This window comes from Pipistrellus hanaki (assembly GCF_964339955.1).
Source record: "Pipistrellus hanaki genome assembly, chromosome: 6".
Classification (NCBI taxonomy): domain Eukaryota; kingdom Metazoa; phylum Chordata; class Mammalia; order Chiroptera; family Vespertilionidae; genus Pipistrellus; species Pipistrellus hanaki.
In genome coordinates, this window is record NC_140508.1 from 22,724,467 (window position 1) to 22,737,492 (window position 13,026).

Here is a 13,026-nt window from a genome sequence, read left to right on the forward strand (position 1 = left end):
CTCTCCTCCTGAGTTTTCTAAATTCTGTATTATGGTTGAAGCAAAAATAACTCTATATACTATGGTTTTCAATGTACAAGGAGGAAATAGTTAAGATATTTATAAGTCTTCTTTCGAAAAGTATCTATTTAGATCCTTTGCCCATTTTTTATTGGATCGTTTATCTTCCTTTTGTTAAATTGTATGAGTTCTCTGTAAATTTTAGAGATACATCCCTTATCAGAAATATCATTGACAAATATGTTATCCCATGCAGTGAGCTTTCTTAGTATTTTCTTGATTATTTCTTTTGCTGTGCTAAAGCTTTTTATTTTGATGTAGTCCCATTTTTTATTTTATTTTCTCCTTAGTCTCCACTATCCTACAAGCTGTGTCTGTAAAGATATTGCTAGGACATATGTCTGCTATTTTGCTGACTATGGAGTCTTGAAAATCTTTTATGGTATCCCATCTTACATTTAAGTCCTTTAGCCATTTTTTTTATTTTATTTATTTATTTATTTATTTATTTGTGTGTGTGTGTGTGTGTGTGTGTGTGTGTGTGTGTGGTGTAAGTTGGTGATCTAGTTTCATACAGAAGGTCCAGAGACATATGAAAATAATGCTCAAAATCACTAATAGTCTGAGAAATGCAAATCAAAACAACAATATCTCACACCTGCCAGAATGGCTATCATCAACAAATCAACAAATGACAAGTGCTGGTGAGGATATGGAGAAAAAAGGACCCTCCTGCATTGCTGATGGGAATGCAGACTGGTGCAGCCACTGTGGAAGACAGTATTGAGTTTCCTTTAAAACAGGGGTCCTCAAACTTTTTAAAGTGGGGGCCAGATCACGGTCCCTCAGAGAGCTGGAGGGCCGGACTATATGAACTACTAATTCCTACTGTAACACCTTGGCTGCGCTCACTGCCCAAAAAACCTGGCGGGCAGGATCAGACTCCCCTGGGGGCAGCATGTGGCCCGTGGGCCGTAGTTTGAAGACCCCTGCAAAAATTCAAAATGGAACTCTAATTTGACCCAGTAATCCCACTTCTAGGACTATATCCCAAGAAACTAAAATACCAATCAGAAAGGATATATGCACCCCTATGTTCATAGCAGCACAATTTACAATAGCTAAAATTTGGAAACACCCTAAGTGCCCATAAGCAGATGAGGTGGTTAAAAAACTGTGGTACATCTACAAAATGTAATACTATTCTGCTATAGAAAAGAAGGAACTTTTACCATTTGCAACAGCATGGATGGACCTTGAGAGCATTATGCTAAGTGAAATAAGCCAGACGGACAAAGATAAATATCGCAAAATCTCACTCATATGTGGGATATAAGGATCAACATAATTTGATGAACAAAAATAGATCCAGATACAAATGGTAGGGGAGGAGAAGTTAGAGAGTAACCAAAGGATTTGTATGCATACATGTTAGCATAACCAATGGACAAAGACACTGGGGCAGTGGGGGCTTGCCCGGGATGGATATGGCTGGGGTGTTAGTTGGGAGAAAAAAAAAAAAAAAAAAAAAAAAAAAAAAAAAAAAAAAATATATATATATATATATATATATATATATATATATATATATAAAACTTTAGACAATAAAATAATTAATTAAAATAAGATATTTATATTATAAATGAGAGGGTAAAGGGATGTAAAAGAAAGAATATTTCTATATTTACTTGAACTGATAAAAATGATAATACCAGTAAACTGTGATAAATTACAATGATCAAGACTGAGGTATTTGTGGAGGGATAGAGACATAGATAATAATAGAACAGAAAGACTAGAGAACTCAGAAACAAAACCACATGAATATGCCAAAGGATTCTTGACAGAAGAACAAAAACATATTACATTAAGGAAGAATAGCCTTTTTCAAGAAATAGTGCTAGAGCAATTAGACATCCATTGAAATAAAAAGAATCACAGCCTATGTTTCACAATTTATATAAAATTTATCTTGAATTAAATCATGAATTTAAAGGTAAAACTTTCAGAAAAAAATAGGAGAAAATGTTTGGAATTGAGGGATAAGCCTAGTTCTTATGCTTGATACTAAAATCACGATCCATAAAATGAAATTTGGATTTCATCAAAACTTAAAAGCTTTTGCTCTGTGAAAGACCCTTTTAAGAGAAAATATTTGCAAACCCCATATCCAACAAAGCACTAATAACTAAAATATATACAGAACTCTCAAAACTGCAGCAGTAAAAAAGAATTTCTTACCCATTGAAACAGCATGGAGGCACCTGGAGAGTATTTTGCTAAGTGAAATAAGTTAGTCAGAGAAAGAAAAGTATCACATGATTTCAACTCATTTGTGGAATCTAAATAACAAAATAAACTGATGAATTTAGTGGATCCAGAGACATGGAAGCATGGAACAGAGTGCAGAATCTCAGAGGGAAGGCAGGGGAGGGTGGGTGGGATGTAATCAACCTAAGACTTTGTATGCATATATGGACACAGACAATAGGTGACGAAGGCCTGGGGCAGGGGGCAGGGTGAGCTGGAAAGGATTAAGGGGTTGGGGGTGGGGGAAGGGTGGCATATATAGTACTTTCAGCAATAAAGAAGTGTAAAAGAATTACAGATGACAAAAAAACAAAAACAAACACTAAACAACAAAAAAATCAATCAAATTAGAAAATGAGCAAAAGATATGAAGAGACATTTCACTGGAGAAGATAGATTTAAGGCGATTAAGCAAATGAAAAGATCAATCATTAGGCAAATGCAAATTATAGCTATACACCTATCAGAATGGCATAAATAAAAAATAGTTGCAATACAAAATGCTGGTTAGGAAGCAAAGAAACTGGACTGCTTATACATTATTGGTGGGAATGTAAAATGCTACAGAATCAATGGAAAATATTCTTGCAGTTTCTGTAAAAAATAAACATGCAACAACCATACGATATAACAATTGCACTTTTGGGCACTTAACCCAAAGAAATGGAAAAAAAAATTGGCACAAAAACCTAAACATGAGTCTTTATATTCAAAATAGCCAAAAACTAAAAACAACACAGATGCCCTTCAATGGGTGAATGGTAAAATGAATTTGGTACATTTATACCATGGAATACTACTCAGCAACATAAATATAGCAACTATTGATACATGCAGCCACCTGAATGAATCTCTAGAGAAATATGCTGGTAGGAATAAAGCCAATACTAAAGTTATCCACTATAGTATTTCATTTGTTTAACATTCTTGGAATGGCAGAGGGATAAAAAACACAAGGGATCCTTGAGGTGACAGAAGTGTTCTGTATCTTGACTGTCAATACCAGTAGCCTGTCAATAATATTGGGCTATATTTTAAATGAAAAATTAAAACCTCTCTGCAAAGAAATAGAATGCAAAAAAAAGAAAGAACCATATAGAAAACTGATATTATACTACAGTTCTGCAAAATGTTACCAGTGAAGGAAACTGGGTAAGGCACATGTGAAATCTCTGCATTATTTTTTACAACTGCCTACAAAACCACTAATATCTCAATATCACAATTTTAACTAATAAGAAAATAAACTTCCAAATTTCTTACAGAATGATTTTACCATTTTTTTTCATATCAACAACGATGAGAGAGATCCAGTTTCTCTGCATTCTCACCAGCATTTGTTATATTCAACATCTAAAAATTATAATTATTCTAATAGATGTGCTGAGGTGCCTATCATTTTTAACCTTTAAATATCTGATCTATTAAAATAAAGAAGAGGTGTTTTTTTGTTTGTTTGTTTTTTTACTAAAAATAAAGAAAGATCCCAGTTCCTTTAAGGAGGAGTTGCTATCTCCCCTGCCAACTGGTGTATTTGCTTTCTTTATACTCTGAATGCTTTGCAACTCATCCTGTTTTCCCTTCTGAACTTGGCTTCCTGGAAGCTTATGCAGAGATTTTCCACCTGCAAGAGACTAACATAGCCTCATGTTTTGCCACCACTCAGACAGGCAGGCAGAGGAGGAGGGAATGACCCTAGTCCTTGGATTATAGAAATTGGATTAGGAGCACTGGAAGGAGAGACAGAATTAAACTCAATTCCAACCCAGTTCTCCAAGGAGAAGGTCCACAATCCAGTCTAGGCTGAAGAAGGTTGTGGTTGCAGGTCCTGCTCATTCTAGGCCAAGGATGACAACCGAGGGACATCAGGTCCAAGAGGAACAGGGGAGACACCCTGCTTGCAAATCATAGAACAGAGATGGTCAGAATGGTGCAGAGGGCACCAACCTTTCCCAATAGTTTCAAAGAAAGACAGCAGAGCACCAGAGAAGACAGCCCAGTCTCCTGGGAGAGAGAGAGAGAGCTGGCAGCAATGCCAGGCAACAAATAACAGAGAGGGGCTTCCCCACAGAATCCCCTCCCTGAGCAAGGAAGAAAGAAGAGCCAGAAAGGACAAAAACTATCAGGAAGCCAAAAGACCTAGACAGAAGGAAAGAGCAGACCCATTCAATTTAAATTCACACAATCTGGAGGTCTAGGGTGTTAGATTCATTAACATTCTCATTTCTCTTTATTTTCAGAAGTAGTCTCTTTATTTGCATTCAAAAGATAGTTGAATACCAATTTTAAACAGTAAGAATATGACCCAAGGTCAGAGTGTATAGGCCCAATTTTTACACTCAACTACTATTGCTATCACTGACAAATGAGTTTTGGTATAGTTATCTTTTTGCTATCATAAATAGTTAGAGAATGTATTTTTATTATATCAATACCTTTTTTAGTGTGAAATCCCTTACCTCCCTGTTGGAAGTTAGTATTTGCATAATAAATAGAGCATATTAAGCAAGAGAATGTTGAAATAATAATTTAAAAAAGCAAGTTACATGTTTGTTGCAATAGGTGTTTTACTAAGAAGTGAATTTGACTCCATTTACATATTTGGACAAAATGAACTTTTTTTTTTTATCACTGCAACAAAGTGATGCTTGAGGACACTTAATTTCCTAACATATTTTCATGTGGAGGCTCACAAAAAGCACAGATGTTTCAAAATTATGTCCAATGGTTTTTATATCCCAAGTCTCAAGACATTAAAAAAGGGAGTTTTCTGCCAACACATCTATCTAATCATCCTGCCTTTACCTCATCCAGAGCCAAAAGTTCTACCCTCCATGTCCAGATGGCATTAGTGCATCTTGTTAAAATCAGTATATTGCAGATTATTGCTAAGGACTGTTAAAGTTCAAAAAGTGTAAAAGATCATGCCTCATATACAGTTGATTGACTTCCTTGACCTAGTCTTATAATTCTTACCAGAATAATTTATTGAGCTTTTTATTTCTCATCCCAATTATTTTAAATCTGACTCCCAAGTTCATTCTTTATGCAGGAACTGAGGAGTGAGATTTAAATTGTAGTAGAAACCATTGGCAGCACAATGTCAGACATCTCTCGTAGCAATATTGTTTACAGATACATCTCCTAGGACAATGGGAACTAAAGAGAACATAAATAAATGGGACTGCATCAAAATTAAAACTTTCACAACAAAATAAACCATCAACAAAGTAACAAGAGAGCTCACTGCATGGGAGAAGATATTTGCCAATGTTATATCCCATAAGGGGTCAATTTCTAAAATTTACAGGGAACTCATACAACTTAACAAAAGGAAGATAAACAATGCAATTAAAAATGGACAAAGGACTTAAATAGACAGATCTCCAAAGTGCCAAAGTGGACGTACAGAAGGACAAAAGGCATATGAAAAAAGGCTCAAAGTCACTAATCATCTGAGAGACACAAATCAATACAACAATTGGGTACCACCTCACAACTCTCAGAATGGCTACCATCAACAAATCAACAAAGGACAAGTGTTGGCAAGAATAGTGAAGAAAAAGGAACCATTGTGCACTGCTGGTGGGAATGCAGACTGGTGCAACCACTGTGGAAAACAGTTTGGAGATTCCTTTAAAAATTAAAAATAGAACTCCCATTTGACGCAGTGACCCCACTTCTATTAGTATAAATATAACCTAACAAACCCAAAACACTAATTAGAAAGAATATATTCACCCCTATGTTCATATAGCAGCACAATTTACAATAGCTAAGATTTAGAAGCAGCCTAATGCCCATCAGCAAATGAGTGATTAAAAAACTGTGATACATCTATACCATGGAATACTATGCAGCTATAAAAAGAAAGAACTCTTATAATTTCCAACAGCATGGATGGATGGACCTAGAGAGCATTATGCTAAATGCTTAGTAAAATAAGCTAGTCAGAGAAAAATAAGTATCAAATGATCTCACTCATATGTGGAATTTAATGAACAATATAAACTAATGAACAAAAATAGACCAGAGACAGAACCATCAAACAGACTGTCAAACCACAGAAGGAAGGTGGCAGGGGGGGTGGGGGGGAAGGGTCAACCAATGAACTCATATGCTGATATGCACAACTTATAGACACAGACTCTGGGGTGGTGAGGGCCTAGGGTTGCAGGGGCAGGATTGGAAAGGTCAATGGGAGAAAAAGGAGACATATGTAATACTTTCAACAATGAAGAATTTTTAAAATTATAGTAGAGGAGATACAACACTAGAGATTACACTTCAAAGTATATTTTTTTCTCTTACATGACAGTTTTTGATTTGTCATTTTCAAGTAATCCACATGGAGTGTTTTATGTGTTCAAAATGTTGTTCCTTCCTGATCGTTACAATATTTTCAGATGGAACCTATACAAACAGAGTTATCTAAAGTAAACAGCAAAAATCCCTGGAGAAATCTTGTTCAGTACTGAAAATAAAAATATAAACTTTCCAAAATCATACATAGGATTCAATGTCACTGTTAAAATTTAAAAAGTCCAGGAAAATGTTAAATGTTAGAATACTAAAAGCATTTCCAGCAATTATTCCAAAACATTTGCACATGTTTCTGATCCATAATCCTAAGGCAACTTAAAACTGAACTAAAATATCTCCAAAGTCAATAGATTTAAAAAGACAATTTGAAAGAAATACATTTAGAAAAAAAATTTTGTAATCAGGTTATAAATATTTTTTATTGATTATGGTATCACATAATTGTCCTCATCTCCCCAATCCCATCCCAAACCCCTCCCTACATATGCATATGTAGGTTATAAATATTAAAATAAATATAATAAAATGCATTTAACCAGTATCATCTGTAATAAAAAAAAAAAAGCATAATACGCTAATTATATCACACTTCCTTCCGGACAACCTTCCTGACAAAGCCTGGGCTATGAGAGAAGCCTGTGATCCGGGTGCCAGAGGAAAGCCAGTGCCAGCAGCTGGGAGAAGCATGCATCAAGTCTCTAGTTGCCACTGTGTAACATTTCCAGGGTGTAGGTGTTAATCTATCTGGACAATATTTTAATTACTGCATATTATCATAAAGCAATAAAACTTCATTTGAATCTGACAGTCCATCTGTTAAAATCCCCAGTATTTCAAATAAAAGTACTAGTAAAACATCTTGTATTCAATTAAAATAAATTTATGAGGTTCCTTGTAGGGTAATAAGGTCAAATTCTAAAGTTTATTCACAGGAAGAGAGTAAGCTAGAGGTTTAAAAAAAAGCAAATTAAAATTCAATATATTATATTAGTTTGCTGTTCTATGAACATTGGAAGTATTACTGTGTAATCATTGCTAAAATAAGTGTCGGCATTCATCAGGAATCAATTAATATTGCCCCAAAGTGGTGGTGACAGTCTAGACAAAATATGGCCCACTGTGATAAACGTAGATCTACTGGAAGTTGAAAAAAATAAATTGTATAACAGAATCTCAAGAAAATCACTTCAGAAAAAAAATGACATTCAAACTCTTTAAATAACAAAGCTGGGTAATGATCTTGGATAGAATGAGTTGTGATATTGTAAATTTTAATATTGTTTCCTATTCTTTTCCTTATAAATCCCTGGACAGGATGCACTTCCTCTCTTTGTCCCTTGATGACTTGGGAAGCAGCCACAGAGTCATGCCTGCATTGGAGTATTCTAGAGGTCAGTTTTTAATACCATGTCCAACTCCTGTGTAGTGTGTGTGTGTGTGTGTGTGTGTGTGTGTGTGTGTGTGTGTGTGTACATTAAGTATAGCTATTTATTTCCAAGAAAAAAAAATGTGGTAAGCAAACAGTCTTCTCTGCCTACCATCTCCAGCATGCTTACCTCTTTCAACATATCAAAAGTTCTTTTAACATAATCCTAACCATCTTGCCTTTTAAAAGTCTCTAGAGAAGGGTCTTTAAAACAGGTCCTCTCTTGCTCAAAAAATCTTTGCCCTGTCAAATGCATAAGTAGAATATTACTTATTAAGGGCTAAGTAATAGAGTTTGAATACTTAAATAGGTGACTAAGATGCTATTAAAACACTTTCACATTCATGAAGCCAAAAAAGGGCAATAAAAATAAAGAAAATATAAAGTTCCAAATTGGTGTGTTAGGTGAACCCCTGAGCTCTGTTTGACACCAGAGTGTCAGAGAAGGAAAATGGCAACAGCCATTACTGTCTTCATTTGATGACACAAGAAACATCTCTGAGAATTTTAGTATTCCCAGTGGGATCTACAAAATATGCATGATTCATATCTTTAAACATCACTCCAGTCAACTTACAAAATAGAGAATTCATTGTAAAAGGTTTGAAGGTCAGACCTAACACCATTTACAATATATAACTTAAAAATGTGAAAATTATAGTTATAAGATATCCCAATATTATAAACTTTGAAATTTTAGAAATAATAACATGAAAAAAAACCCAGAAAGTAAAGAGAGAACAAGTAGAAAAGTGGATATATATTGATAATACACTTTTGCATTCAGAGGATTAGACATAATGCTTGAAAAAGATAAATCAAATATAGAGATTTGATTATAGATTACAGATGTATAAGATTTTTTAAACAAAGAGTTTACTAACCAAGATTAGATGACAAAATTAGGAGGATGGAGGGTGATTTGAGTTAAATAGGTATAGTAGCTCATCTTGTTCAATAGCTGACCTCTTTTGAAGTTATTTATTCTAGTGCATAGGATTTAAATATGATAATGTGTTAAATTACCAGATACTAACTATTAGTATTTATTTATATTAAATATAATTATTTACTTGTTTAAATTAAATTTATATATTCAATTTACAAATAAACACAGGCTGATAGAACATTTCATTTGTATCCCTTAAAAATAAATAAATTCTAAAAACACAATTATTATACTTACTACAGGCCTGGTGCATGAAATTTGTGTGTAGGGGTGTGTCCCTCAGCCTAGCCTGCACCCTGTCCAATCTGGGACCCTAAGAGGGATATCTGACTGCCAGTTTAGGCCTGATCCTGCAATCCAGGATGGCTGGCTACTAACCACTAGCCTGTCTGCCTGCCTGACTGCCCCTAACCACTCTGCATGCCAGCCTCACAGCCCCCGATCTGCTCCCCTGCTGGCCTGATTGATGCCTAACTGCTCCCCTGCTGGCATGATAGTCCCCAACTGCCCTCCCTTGCCAGCCCAATCACCCCCAATTGCTTTCCCCTGTGGGGCTGAGTGGACTGGGGAAGTCTGGCTGGATGAGGCTGGATGCTGCAGGAGCTGGGTGAGGTGAAACTGAGGGGACTGTGGGACTCTGGCTGGATGAGGCAGGGCTGAGGGGACTGGACACCACCATCTTGTGGCTGTGGGTGCTGCCATTTTGTGAGAGCATGTCAGTCAATTAGCATATTCCTTCTTTATTGGCAGTGGATGCTACTTTTGTGAAGGTGTCAGTCAATTAGCATATTCCCTCTTTATTATATAGAATGAGGTTCAGTGAGATAACAGCAGTATTCCTAACAAACAGTTTATTATTCTCAAATATAAATACTGAAATTTGCCTTGATTTCTAAAGTTCATACTATCACTTTGGGTAGAGATCTTTCTCTACAGAGAGGAATGGAAAGGGATAGATGGTTAGCAACATCGATGAGAGAGAAACATCAATCAGCTGCCTCCTGCACACCCACTACTGTGTATGTGCCTGCAATCAAGGTACATGCCCTTGACTAGAATCCAACCTGGGACCCTTCAGTCTGCAGGTTGACGCTCTATCCATGGAGGCAAACCAGTTAGGGTATGATCGATTGATCATTTATAATTATATAATGTCTCTCTTTGTCTCTAACAATTTTCTTTGTTCTTAAGTCTTCTTTAACTGATATTAATATAACTCATTTTTAAAATTTGATGTTTGCATCCTGTATCTGTTTCTATGCTTTTACTTTCAACCAACCCAGGTAGTTGTATTTGAAGTGAATTTCTTATAAATAGCATATTATTGGATTTTTATCTATAATGAGGAAATTTTTTAATTGGTGTATTTAAACCATTTGCATTTTTTTTACCATTTGCATTTTTAGCAGCTTTATTGATTCACACACGATATAATTGGCTCATTTAAAGTATATGATTCAATGATTTTTATACATTCATGCATTTGTTCAACCATTCCAACAATCAAATTTTGAACATTTACATCATACCAAAAAAAATATTCTAATTTTCACTTCCTATTCTCCCCCACCCCCCCAAAAAAAATTCTTTCTCTAAGCCCTGGGGACCTAGCCACATGTTTTCTGCCTCTTTGAATTTACCTAATTGGGCCTTATGCAGTTTTTTTATGACTAGCTTTTTTTTCCCACTCAGCATAAGGTTTCCAAAGTAAGTCCATGTTGTAGCATGTGCAAGAATTTCATTCCTTTTTAAGGATGAACAATTTTCCATTTTCTAGATATAACACATTTTAAAAATCCATTCAGCAGTTGATTAACATTTGTTTGTTTTTTCATTTGGGTTCTAATCTGAATTATGCTTCTATGAATATTCATACACAATATCTGTATGTTTTCATATTTCATGGGTATATAACTAGGGGTAGAATTACTGGGTCAAATGATAAGTCCATGTTTAGCAACTTGAGGACCTGCCACACCATTTTCCAAAATGGCTACACCATCTAATACTCCTGCTGGCAATGCATGAGGCTTCCAATGTCTCCATATTCTAATCAATAATTATCTCTTAATAAAAGATATTTATCCTACTAGGTGAGAAATAGTATATTATTGTGGTTTTGATTTATATTTCTCTTATGGATAATAATGTTCAGCATCTTTTCAAGTGCTTATTAGACATTTGTATAACTTCATTAGAGAGATATCCAGAACACTTACCCATTCTGAAATTGTACTTATCTTTTTATCATTGAGTTGTAAGAGAACTTTATATATTTAGGATACAAGTCCGTTATCAGATCAAACATGATTTGCAAATACTGTGATTTGAAGTATAAAAGTGTAAACTTTTTATGAAGTCCAGTTTCTATATCTTCATTTTGTTGCTTTTGGCGTCACATCTAGAAATGCATTGCTTAATGCAAAGTCACATTTTGCACCTGTGACTTCTTCCGAAAGTTTTATGGTTTTAGCTCTTACATTGAAATCTATGAAACATTTGGAGTTAATGTTTGTGAATGGTGTAAAAAGAGGGTCTATCTTCATTTGTTTGCATGTACTAGTAGATATCCAGTTGTCCCAATACCATTTCTTTCAAAGGCTATTCTTCTTTCATCAAATTGTCTTGGCACACTTATTGCAAGTCAATTGCCATGGATGTCAGAGATCATTTCTGGACTCTCAATTCTATTTCATTGATCTACATATTCATTCCTGTGCCAAGAACACACTTGGCATATTGATTATGTATTATTAGAGCAAAATTTGAAATTAGAAAGTGTAAGTCCTCCAACATTGTTCTTTCTTCTTAAGATGGTTTTGGTTTTCCCCCTTCAGCAGCTCCCACCATCTACCACTGAAAAGCCACAGTGTGGCTGTGGCCGGCAACCTCATCAACTTATTCTAGTCTCACCAGAAAGGTGTGAAGCCACCAGAGGAAGCAGTCAACAGACAAATATGGATTAAACAGAAATATTTTTTTTTCAAAAATTATCTTATAAAAAGGTATTCTAAACTGGAGAAACCAAAATGACGGCATAGGTAACCACTTATACTTTCTGCCTCTCACAACCACATCAAAACCCCAACTCAGCAGCAGAACAACTACCACCCAGAACCACAGGAAACTTGGCTAAGTAGAAGTTCCACAATGAGAAAGGTGAAGGAAGCTCATTGAGACTGGTAAGAGGTGCGGAGGCACAGAAAGTGCTGCACCTGGATGTGCTGCTTTTTAAATCAGAAGGGAGATACAAGCTCTCGCTTGTTCAGAATTCCAGTTCTGAGCAAGACCCTGGGGACCCAGACATATATGGGGAGAAACTGGACTGTCTTGCATTGGGATAGGAACTCAAAGGTGGCTTACTCTTAGAGGTGCTCTCAGTGATCATTGTTCCTGCACAAGGTTGTGGGACATGGAGAACCTTGGACTTCTCTGGTTCAGGGCAGCCATCACTGTTTGTTCCACCCTGGTGATTCTCAGATAGCCATCCCCTCCCAATTACAATCTCACCCTAGCTGTGTGCATTGGCTTTTGCATATGAATGGCCTGTCATTTCACCTCAAAGAAATTTCAGCTGGGTCAGAGAGCCCAAGAGATTCCAAAAGAAGGCCCACTGCATGGCAGCAGTAGCGGCCTTGCTTCACAGCTGCACCTCATCTGGGCACTTCCAAACCCCATACAAAGAGGAGGAATCTGCAGATGTCTCGGTAGCTCCTGCTGGGTGGTCCCAGACAGTGGCTGACCTTGCATCTTCAAGAGCCAGTAAACCCAGTGATCAGAGTGAGACCATAGCAGATTACAACTCCTCAGATCCATAAGAGACACACTCAAGGGGAAGACTCAGTGAGAAACAAAGCCCCACTGAAGCAAATCCTGCCCCGTAAGGTATCTTCTGTGCAACAGGTCTTCCACTATAGACATAGCTCATCATCATAGCCAACTGGCCTGGAGACCAACTCCTCCCAGTGATACCAATTGCAATCAAGGGTTAACTACAACAAAACTGTACAAAAAGCCT

General features: G+C 36.1%; 1 protein-coding gene across 1 annotated transcript in view; it reads right to left on the reverse strand.

Annotated features, from left to right (window-relative positions):
* MACROD2 (mono-ADP ribosylhydrolase 2) overlaps positions 1-13,026 on the reverse strand; it is a 1,842,294-nt gene that overhangs the window by 1,374,994 nt on the left and 454,274 nt on the right. The gene's annotated exons all lie outside the window — the stretch shown is intronic.